The sequence below is a fragment of the Mus musculus genome, chromosome 7 (genome assembly GCF_000001635.26).
Source record: "Mus musculus strain C57BL/6J chromosome 7, GRCm38.p6 C57BL/6J".
NCBI classification, from domain to species: Eukaryota; Metazoa; Chordata; class Mammalia; order Rodentia; family Muridae; genus Mus; species Mus musculus.
Genome location: NC_000073.6, coordinates 38,056,990 through 38,068,667, shown reverse-complemented (window position 1 = coordinate 38,068,667; position 11,678 = coordinate 38,056,990). Strand labels below are relative to the sequence as shown.

Here is an 11,678-nt window from a genome sequence, read left to right as displayed (position 1 = left end):
ACCCCTGGGCAGGTGTCTTGAGGCCATAAAAAGGTCGAGATGGCTGAGGAAAATCCTGTTTCGTGCTAGGCACCCATTCTACATTTCTAAAAGATATGCTCAAGGCAACTCTGATTCCTTGACCCCCACCCCCGAATGATGTGACTGTGGTGAGATAATTACGGTCTTGCTCCGGCTTTTGTAAACCCACTTATCGATATGGACCAGGGGGAGAGAGACAGCTACTTAACAGCTGAGAGGAGTAGAGCAATTTCCCATGCAGCTGCAAATTCCACGGAAACAGGGTAATCACGGTCTCCACCTTTAAAACCCCTTCTCGTAGCCCCTTCTGAGTGACACACCTTCGACTTGTCTTGGAGGCTGTCTTTCTGCTAGCAGTATTAATAAATTCATCTAATTATAATTTTTAGTAAGCCCGGGGTCTTTTCCCGGTGGTTTCGAACTCTGTTAACAATGGCAGGCTGAGTAAGTGAAGAGCAAGCCAGTAAACAGCGTTCTTCCATGGCCTCTGCATCAGTTCCTACCTCCAGGTTCCTGCTTGAGCTTCTGCCCTGACCGCCTTTGAGAACAGAGTGTGGTGTGGAAATGGAAATGAAATGCATCCTCCCCTCCCCGAGTTGCTTTTGGCCATGATGTTCTATCACGGGGACTGAAACCTAACTAGTACACCAGAGGTTTAGAAGCGCACGGGGTCTGTATTCTATCTGAAGACAAAGTTGGAGAAGTGCTACATCCCCCGAACTGTTAACTGGGACTTAGTGAGAGAGAGCAGATCCTGACCTGGAGATCAACTCTGAGCAAGCCAGATACCCAACATGAGGGGTGAGGGAGCGTCACCAAGGGAAGGGAGCACAGAAGAGAATGGCTTTGAAAGGTAAAAGAAGCACCGAGGGCAGGACAGACACTGTAGGCGGGAATTCCTACATCTATGTGCCACTTTGACAAGTAGGTCCTCAGATGGTGGCTTGGATGATCTTCTCTTCGAGAAGTGGATCTTGGAACCAGAGAACTGGCTCAGAAGTTAAGAACACTTACTGCTCTTGTAGGGAGAGAGTTTTGATTCCCAGCAACCACACAGCAACTCACAACCACCTGTAACTCCAGTTCCAGAAGATCTGATACCCTCTTCTGGCCTTTATGGGCACTGCACATAAAGCTTTTATATATGTCACTCACACACACACACACACACACACACACACACACACACACACACACACACAGAGTTGTTTAAAATTAAAACTATCACTTTAGAGGCTGGAGAGATGGCTCATTGGTTAAGAGCACTGACTGCTTTTCCAGAAATCCTGAGTTCAATTCCCAGCAACCACATGGTGGCTCACAACCAACCATCTGTAATGGGATCCAATGCCCTCTTCTGGTGTGTTTGAAGACACCCACAGTGTACTCTTATCATATCATTTAATAAATAAATCTTTTTAAAAAAACCTATTACGGGGGCTGGTGAGATGGCTCAGTGGGTAAGAGCACCCGACTGCTCTTCCGAAGGTCTGGAGTTCAAATCCCAGCAACCACATGGTGGCTCACAACCATCTGTAACAAGATCTGACGCCCTCTTCTGGAGTGTCTGAAGACAGCTACAGTGTACTTACATATAATAAATAAATAAATCTTTAAACAAACAAACAAAAAAAAACCTATTACTTTAGTAAATATTTGATTATAAATGTTTTCCATAATATTTGGTTTCATTTGTCAACATTCAGTGCTAATAAAGCTATTATTTGCGTTGTGTGTAAAAGTCCCCAAATGGATTCCCATCAAATAATGTTTACTCTGTCTCCCAGTACAGCAGCCTTGGCTAATGGCAGTGTCCCCTACCTCTTAGAGAAAGTGGGAGACCCCGATGGACAAAGATGTAGGGATTTTAATAATTCGGTGAAGATCTTAATTTAGGAGTTGAGTTTAATTGGAGTTAAGGGGTTAGCAGGACTCTATACTAGGGAACAGCCATTCTACTGTGTCCCTTTCTGTCTCCTGGACATCCTTAAACATCAAACAGGTTATTGTCTACAAGTACATTCTTAGGCAATGTGAATGAGAGCCACACTTTCTGGTTGTTTTCTAGTTAAACCAGAAAGAGCCAGTTTTAAAAATGACTCCTCGTAGGAGTGCAAATTGGTACAATCACTATGGAAACGAATATGGCAGTTCCTCTGAAAATTGGGAATAGTTCTACTTCAAGACCCAGCTATACCACTCCTGGGCATATACGCAATGCTCCACCACCCCACCAGGACACTTGATCATCTATGTTCATGGCAGCTTTCTTTGTAACAGCCAGAAACTGTAGACAACTCAGATGTCCCTCAACCAAAGAATGGATAAAGAAAATGTGGTACATTTACACAATGGAATATTGCTTAGCTGTTAAAACATGACATCATGAAATTAGCAGGCAAATGGAACTAGAAAAAAAAATTATCCTGAGTGAGGTAACCCAGGCCCAGAAAGACACACATGGTATGTACTCACTTATAAGAGGATATTAACTATTAAGTATGTGATAATTAAGGTACAATCCATAAAAAAGACCCTGCCCTCTTCTGGAGGGAGAAGAGGTGGGGAGTGGTCTGGTTCACTGGGGCAAATGGGAGGTGTGGAGGGAGACTAGGAGGAGTGGAGAGAGGGGAGCTGTCATTGAGATGTATTGTATGAGAGAAGAATAAATAAAAAATAATAAAAAGTGACCCCCTCCCTGAGCATGACAAGCAAACTTATGATCATTGAAAATTAAGCAGCTTCCTTAATACCTGGGTGACAACAAGGACTAACAACATTTACATTAAAACCTAGGAATGAGGACAAAGTTTCAGTTAGAGGGAAATTTACAGTAAAAAAAAATGAATATGAAATAGAAAAAAATAGAAAAATAATTTCAGTTTTTCCCCACAGAATCTTACTATGTAGCCCAGGATGGCTTGTAATGTTTTCTCTTTTATTCACTTAATTAATTAATTAATCTATCTATCTGTGTGTGTGAGTGTTTTGCCTGTATGTGTATCTGTGCACCACATGTGTATGAACCAGGAGCCTGTGGTGGTCAGAAGAGGATGTTAGATTTCCCTGGAGCTGGGATTATAGACAGTTGTGAGCCATTCTGTAGGTACTGGAAATTGATACCAGTCCTCTGCAAGAACAAGAGTGCTCTTAACTGGTGAGCTGACTCTCCAGTCCCACCAGGTTGCTTCCTTCCATCTGTCTGTCTGTCTGTCTGTCTGTCTGTCTGTCTGTCTGTCTGTCTGTCTTTCCCCCTCCCCTATCAAACTCATTTTTATTTGTATGTTGTTTTACCTGTATGTAAGTTGTTTTACCTGCACATATGTCTGTGTACATGTGTGTGCAGTGGCAGTGGAGGCACTGTCAGAGGACATCAGATTTCCTCAAACTAGGGTTAAAGATGGCCTTGAGCTACCACGTGGGTGCTAGGAACCAAATCCAGGTCCTTTGGCAAAGCAGCCGGTGCTTTTAGCATCTGAATCATCTCTCCAGCCTTAGGCTTCTATCTCTTGATCTGTCTGCTCAGCCTTCCCAGTCCTGGAGTTACAGACATGGGCCGCCAAAATCAACTCACTTAAATCATTTAGGAAATTAGAGAAAGAAGAAAAATAACAGTGGGAGAGAATTAATAAACGTGAAATTTCCAAAGAATTAGAAAACTGAAAATAATATAAAGATAAATGAATACAAATAATGCTTGTGGATCATGCTTTCATTTTGTTTTGTTTTTTAAAATTGGGTCTGTGAGACAGCTCAGTGGGTTCAGCACTCACCACAGGCCCCACAACTTAGTTGGATCCCAGAACCCTTATTGAGGTGGAAGGAGAGAACTAGCTCCCCAAAACTGTTTTCTGGCATCCACAGACCTGCTGCAGCACACACTGCATGGTAAAAGAACTCTACAAAGAATTGACACAGAGTAAGATCCCTGTGGGGGTTTGAATAGGAATGACCCCATACACTCAGATGTCGAAATGCTTGGGACATAGAGACCGAGTATTAGGAGGCGTGGCCTTGTTGGAGGAAGTGTGTCAATAAGGCGTGGCCTTTGAAGACCCAGAAGCTCAAGTCAGCTAGCTCTCCCAGCTGCCTGACAATCCAGTTGTAGATCTGTCAGCTCCTTCTCCAGCACCACATCTGTCTGCCCACCACCATGCTCCCCTTCAGGAGGATAATGGAGTAAACCTCTGAACTGTAAGCCAGTCCCAATGAAATGTTTTCCTCATGCTCTCTCTTCACAGCAATAAAACCATACCTAAGATAATCACGATTATGAAGAGCAACAAAGACTATGGAGGAGCAATTTGAATAAGAAGAAAACAAAATATCCAAGGATTGTATGGAAGATGATTTCATCTTTCTAATGCTCAGAGAAATGCAAATTTAAATCAATATTATATTTTATATATTACACTGATGACAACTAAGCATTTTGACAATGTTGGGAAAATATGAAAAAAAAAGATGCTTATAAACTGTTTATAAGAACGTGAATCAAGCCGGGGATAGCGGTGGGTGTCCGTAACCCCAAACTTCAGGAGGATGAGGTGGTAACAAGACAAGACCCTAAGTTATGAGAAGAAGAAGGGAAAAGAGGAAGAGGGGGAGGAAGAGGAAGCCAAGGAGGGCAAAGTGGAGGAGTAGAAGAGGGGAGAGGAGGTGAGGGTATTTTTTTTTGTTTTGTTTTGTTTTGTTTTTTGAATGTGTCTCTCATGCACTGAGCTACAGGTAACAATGCCTAAGGATCAGAAAGATGTTCTATAAAGGTAAAGACCATGGAGAGCTCACAGACATAGAACTGTGTTTTACACACACACACACACACACACACACACACACACACACACACACACACACGGCTTTAGTCCTATGAGCATATGAATGAAGTGGAGGCAAAGTCCCCCTTCCCCACCACTTTCACCAGCACCTTCAGATAGAAGCGAAGACCTTGACTTCAGCCTTCTAAAACGCTCAGTAAATGACCCAGCAGATTCACACCTCACCCAGAATTCTGACTGCAGACCTGACATCGCTCTAAGCACTGAATCCATGCTAATTTGCTATTGTGGAGTAGCGGAGAAATAGACTTATGTGGGGGGCGGGGGTACCGGAGAGATGTCTTAGCTGTTAGCAGCACTTGCTGGTCTTGTGGAGGACATAGGTATGACTGACTCCCAGCATGACATGGCAGCTCACAACTGCCTATCACTCCAGCTCCATGGACTCTGTTGGTTTTTGGACTTTGCTGGCACCTGCACACACACACACACACACACACACACACACACACACACACACACACACACACACACATATTCAGATAGAAGATATGATAAAGGCAGTGTTGTCCTGGGACAAGGCCCTAATTAACGTGTCCAATTTTGAAACGTGGTAAATCTTGAAACCATGCACAGCTTGTCAGGCTTTCTCTCCTTACTGCCACAGCGGTCGGTCTTGCGGTGTCTACAAACATCTCTGCCTCACAGAGATGCAGAGAGACCCAGAGGGGTGGGGGATCAGACAGAGAGAACAGCACCAGAGCCAGCATGGTCCCAACAGTGTCTCCCCAAATTCTACCTTCTTGATCTAGAGACTTGTCTAGAATCCCTCAGTGAGGGGCTGGGGGCTTGGCTCAGTGGCTGGCAGTGACAGCATGCACAAACCCTGGGTTATTAAGTCAGCATCAAAAAGGAAAGGAGAAAAATATTTTGCAGTTTTTTTTTTTATTTCTCTGCATTATGCAGTAGGCCCTTGATAGCTGTAGGGAGTTGGTTCCTTCTACAAATCCTCCCAACCCGTGCACATGACGGTTTGCGGTTTGTATACAGCCTTTGTGCACACACCCATGTTCTTTAAGCCCCTCTAAGTGACTGCTGAGTCCTAGTGCAATGTAAATAGCTGCTTAATGCATTGCTTAGGGAACAAGGATAAGAGAGTCTGTATGAGGCAGTTTAAGGGTGAATATTTTCAATCCGTTGAATCCAGGGGTGACTTCACATATATTCAGGGCTGATATACTTTTTTAAAGATTTATTTATTTATTTATTATATGTAAGTACACTGTAGCTGTCTTCAGACACCCCAGAAAAGGGCACTTGATCTCATTTCGGATGGTTGAGAGCCACCATGTGGTTGCTGAGATTTGAACTCAGGACCTTCAGAAGTGCAGTCAGTGCTCTTAACCGCTGAGCCATCTCCCAAACCCTGATATTTTGTTTTATTTCAATTATTCCTTCCTTTTCTAAGGACCTCAGAATACTTGTAATATGCACACACAATACTGCAAAATTTGTAAAATACCCCCTCAATTATGACCAGAGAAGCCCTAACTTGTGACCCAATCCGTGGCCTAGGCTGGGTCAGCCAAGCCTAGTAGCCAGTGGCGACTAGTGCAGCTGACAGTGTAGCTCAGGCTCCCTCTCTGGGGGTTGGGCACACATGTCATCTTGACTAGGTGGGTTTCCCGCCCCCCCCCCCCCAGGTCTTATTAGTGTAAGGTGTGTAATGGTCAGGGTGGGGCTCTTTATTTTTTAGCCTCTTAAAGGCTCTAACTGTGACAACTCTCTAAGGTCACTGACTAAGAGGTTCAAGTCCAACTCTTCCCCTCCCCCCTCCCCCCTCCCCCCCCCCCGCCCCGCAGCCCCCTCCGACCCCTGCCTTCTCTGACCTGCATGGTTTCAGTTCCACCTGGCTTCAGTTTCCCTCTCTGTGGAATGGAGTTCAAGGCACACATGACTCTCCGTTGGGTCTTCAGGGGCAGAGGATTCTGGCCCTGTACTGATATACTTGTATGGTTTGATCTCCAGGGGCTCATAGTGAGCCCGGTCTAGATACTCTTCTCAGACTCCTCATCCCCCCCACCCCTCGCCCAGTACCCACGCTGAGCTCAGAAAGAGCCCTGGGATTTACAGGCATTTGGTCCCCTTCATCATTTACAGCGCTCCGGGCTAGATGTAGCCTGCTTTAACTGTGATGGCATTCAGTGGGGCCTAGCTGGGCGTTAAAAACGGGCAGATCGCAGGGGGCTCTGGTCGGCCCTGTGCCACCCGTCGGAAGTCGAACCGGGTGACGCCTCGGGGTTGAAGTGCGTGAAATGGTAAGGAGGGAGAGAACGTTCTAATCCGCCTGGGTAGGACAATCCAGTCACTCTGGCGGCCCGGGGCTCGCCCACGCTGGGTCCCCGCAGGGGCTGATTGCTCGGCTCCCTAGCTACAGACCAAGCCAATCAGCGCGCTCGCGCCGCGAACAGCAGGCGGCGGCCCGCCAAGGGCGGGCGGGGTGGGACAGCGGGGAGGGCTCTCGGGTAGCACACCGGCGGGCCAAGGCGCCCAGCTCCCGGAGGTGCACCGCGGGTGGGCTCCGCTGGCCGGGGCAGCGCTCCCTTACGGTCACGGGATCACAAGGCATCTGCTGCCATCTGGTGGCTGCGCTTCGGCAGCTGCGGCGCCAGGGTTTGTAGGGTTTACAGGGCTCACAGGGCTTGCAGATCCCTGCTCATCCTTAAACCACGCCACATAGCCAACAGTGTCCACGCTGCCACCTCTCGTCCTGCTCGGGATTCTCCCAGCAGAGTGAGAAAGCCAGCATCTCCGAGGAGGCCGTGTGTATCAGTGGCGGCGCAGAGAGCTGGGAGGCAGGCTTGGTATGACCCAGCTGAGTAGGATCACCTCTGTGAACTCTTTTTCATTCTTCTGTAAGTTAGAGCGGTTAGATGTGCATGCCTTGGGGAGCCTTTGTAATGATTAACTGGTGAATTCAAGTGAAGATGTAGTACGTGGTCAGAGCGCACACTAACTGTTCCTGAGTGTCTTAAGTTAGGGTCACTATTGCTATGATGAAAACCATGACCAAAGGCAAATTGGAGAGGAAAGGGTTTATTTGGCTCACACCTCCACATCGAAGTCTATCACTGAAAGAAGTCAGGGCAGGAACTCAAACAGGACAGGAGCCTAGAGATAGAAACTGATGCAGCCGGCCATGGAGGGGTGCTGCTTACTGGCTTGCTCATCGTGGCTTGTTCAACCTGCTTTCTTACAGAATCCAGCCCCAATGACCCAAGGATGGCACCACCCAAAGTTGGCTGGACATCCCCCATCAATCACTACTTAAGAAAATGCCCTACAGAAGAATGTTTGTTAACGGAAGCATTTTCTCAACTGAGATTCCCTCCTTTTAACTTTAGCTTACGTCAAGTTGACATAAAACCAGCCAGCACACTAGGATAGACTGCAGATGCCAGGCATGTGCAAGGCACAGGATGAAACACACACACACACACACACACACACACACACACACACACACACACACACACTCACAGACAAATGAGTTCGAGAACTGATCATGTTTTGGATTCTTCACTTCTGCATCTGTGAACTGGGGATACCAATGCTGGCTTCCACCCCCAAGCTTGGGTAACTAACACGAGTCTACCACTCCCAAGATAGATCTACTGGCTGTCCTGGGACTCCTAGGCCTTTCTTCCAACTGTAAGTCGATTCCCCACCACTCTGCAAGCTCTCGAAGCTGTGTCCAAACCTGGAGACTCTACCTCCTGTCTTACAGATCAGACTTGTTTTTCTGTCTCCAAACCCTCTCTCCAGGGTCACAGACTAAAAGGTCCAAATATAGAACAGATCATTTTCTCTGACCCTTTTCAATGAGGCCCTACAGGGACAGCCACCTCACCCCCTCTAATAAGACATGGTAGGAGGAGTCAGGTGGTAACAGTACTTGCCTCCAAGTCTGACGACCTGAGTCTGATCCCCAGGACCCACGTGATGCAAGGAGAGAAAGGACTTCCTTTTCTGACACACAAAGAATAAATATAGTAATACAAAATTTAAAAAAAGATATGGTAAATTGAAGGGTAGTAAATACCTCTCCAAAAAGGAAAGTTGTCAGATGTGATGGCACAGCCTGCGGTCCCAGCATCCAAGGCCCTGAGGATCTGAGGATGGAGGAGGCGAGGGAGGGAGGGAGGGAGGGGGTGAGAGAGAGAGAGAGAGAGAGAGAGAGTCCTGAAAGCCTGCAAGCAGCCACTGTCCCAGAGACATGCTGAGCAGGTGGCTTCACACAGTGTCCATGGCTTCTCAGCATGCAGCAGCAGGAGGGCTGCAGAGCAGGGTGTGACAGCCAGGTACAACCTGGACAAAGTGGGATGTCTCAGTAGTGCTAGTGCTCTCAGCCTGTGGAAACGCCGGCTCCAATTCAAAGGTATCAAATATTTGCTTAGCTGTTCAACATTTCTTCAAATAATATACTCACAACTAATTCATATCTAGACTCGACGTCTTCATCTCTCTCCAGCCTCCCTCCTGGATTAGCTGTCTTGTCTATTCTGGGAGAAAATTGCCCTACATTCTAAAAATAGGCCTTGCAGCCCGGACACCGGCATGTACCATCAGAGAAGGCTTTATTTATTTATCTTGAGAGCTGTCCCCTGGGGACAGCTGCAGTCGAGCCTGGGGACACATTCATCAAACAGCTCAGGTACATGTAGGGGGCTGGGACCACTGAGATCAGTGCTGCCTTCAAAACAGGCCATGGTCTGTTCCTGAGGATGCTCTTTGACACTCAGGCAGGGAATGGGTTCTCAGAGACAGGACCTTCTCTTCTCCAAATATGGTTCCTTTTGCTCTTGGGGGTTAGAAGCCCAAGATCCAGGACCCAGAAGAAGTGAAAGAATGCTTATGATGGATGGGGTCTTGGATAGTAGGGGCAGACTCTGGTTGTAATGGGACCCTAAGTCTGAAGGTCAGAGGCTCTGATCTGACCTCTAAAGTTGGAGCCTAAGGAATGCTCACTTCCAGTTTTTGCTCTCCCCAGTCTCTTGGTATTCTCCTGGCTGGTTCCTGATAGTCTGCAAAGACTGGCTGCTGTGCTCCCAACTCAGAGGCTTTGCCCATGGCCTCCTGCATTATACAGAGGGGCAGACAGGCAGCTACCTTTAGACCTCACTCCATTCCGGCTTCTTCTGTGTCTCCTTATCACAGAGGGGGATACAAAGCCTTCACTTTATCCTCTGTGCCTCCTCCTTTCTCTTGCTCTAAATGAAACCACCCAGGACTTCATTCCCAGTTTCCAAGGCTCACTGAGCACGACTAAGACCTTATGGTGAGCTCCTACAGTGTGGCTAGCTCCAGAGGTGACTCTTGTCACTACATACTTCAGAAGGGGGCCTGGGTTACTCAGTCCATCATTCAACCAGCCAGTCTTGGTAATTACTTCACCAGGTCTCTGGCATTGACCCCATAGCCACAGAGAGCTTAGCCTTTGCTTTCAACAGAGCTGGGCTTTGAATTGCCATCCTCCTGCCTCAGGCTTTCATCCAGCTGGTGTTGAATAGAACAAAATCCCCCCAAAATGGGAGTGTCTCTAGGAGGCATGTCCACTTGTGGGATAATTCCCAGTACCAGTGTTCACCCAGTTACAAAGACATTTCTTCCCTCTTAGTCTCATATACACAGTCAGCTAATGCAAAATGAAATTCCATGTGATTTTTTTTTTTTTTGCTTATTTTTAAGACCATTGGGCACATTGTGGCTGATCGCTGCTCTGACATTTTTCTTCCCTCATTAAGAAAGACGCCCCTGGTGAGTTACCTGCGCTTGGTTCAGAGCAGAAAATAAATATCGCTGGCATCCACTTTCCTGTGCTCTCTGGGTGTAATTAAGAGGGAGGCACCTGCCGAAGAGGGAAACAGAGTGGAAAGCAGGCTAGTGGGTACTGTCCATAAGATCTCCTGCACTGGGTCAGGTGGGCAAGCCTTCAGAGAGCTATGGTGTGAGCCAGGGGTTCAAAATGTCTGACTTGCATCAGTCGCTCAGTCCAGATCTGGGAGAGGGAGAAATGAAGACTGTCACATAGGGCTGTTCATTGAACAGAGCCTGTGGCTGAAACAGATTTAAGAGGGATAAGGAGATGCAAGGATAGGAGAGTCTACAGAATACTCAGCTCATCATGCCCCCGGTTTATCTTCTGGATCTTAATGTCTAGGTGGAATCTTATTTCCCAGAGATGGACTGTCTGCTTGTCTGTCCCATATCATTTGGCATGGGGCAGGGCTCTGAGGCGGTGTAGAAGTGCTCATTGTTGCCCACAGGTAATGTCACAGGGTCCCCTGTGCAATGTTCAATTTCAAGTCGGAGGCGGGAGAGCGGTAGACAGGGTACCCGAAGAACTCTTTGGCACTCAGCTCACGTGGATGCATCCAACAGGGGAAATAGCGACTTCACACCAAGAGCTCACCACAGTTGTCCCTGTGTCATCCAGAAGAGAGTTTTTGGTCTTTAGGTCCCAAAATAGATGAAGGGCAGGAATGATAGGCTCAGATCCCAGCACTGGGACATAGCAGGGAGCAGTGTGAGAAAATCCCTCAGCCATTCCCAGGCTCACTGGGGAACAGACATTCTAAGTACTCAGCTGGGTGCTGAGTACTTAGTACACACACACACACACACACACACACACACACAGACAGAAACACACTCATACCATACACACTCATATACATTCATGCACATAAAAACAGAGAAACATACACACACAAACACCTACACACAAATACATACATCCACACATACAAACACACACAAACACACAAGAACATACTTTCACACACACAAACAGAAACACACACATACAAACACACAAAA

General features: G+C 47.0%; 2 long non-coding RNA genes across 8 annotated transcripts in view; one reads left to right on the top strand and one right to left on the bottom strand.

Moving 5' to 3' along the window:
• The window catches only part of Gm30771, a 33,908-nt gene extending 26,520 nt beyond the window's left edge, over positions 1-7,388 (bottom strand). For all 3 annotated transcript variants that reach the window (XR_391291.4, XR_001778085.2, XR_001778087.2), the window contains exon 1: positions 6,689-7,388. This is a non-coding gene — a long non-coding RNA (predicted gene, 30771). The remainder of the gene's footprint in view (positions 1-6,688) is intronic.
• Gm30684 overlaps positions 6,355-11,678 on the top strand; it is a 29,158-nt gene continuing 23,834 nt past the window's right edge. For 2 of the 5 annotated variants that reach the window (XR_003946754.1, XR_003946752.1), the window contains exon 1: positions 7,308-7,714. This is a non-coding gene — a long non-coding RNA (predicted gene, 30684). Of the gene's footprint in view, positions 6,476-6,959; positions 7,118-7,307; positions 7,715-8,138; positions 8,511-11,678 lie in introns of those variants that run through there. The other 3 variants (XR_003946753.1, XR_881999.2, XR_391289.2) reach the window with 3 other exon arrangements.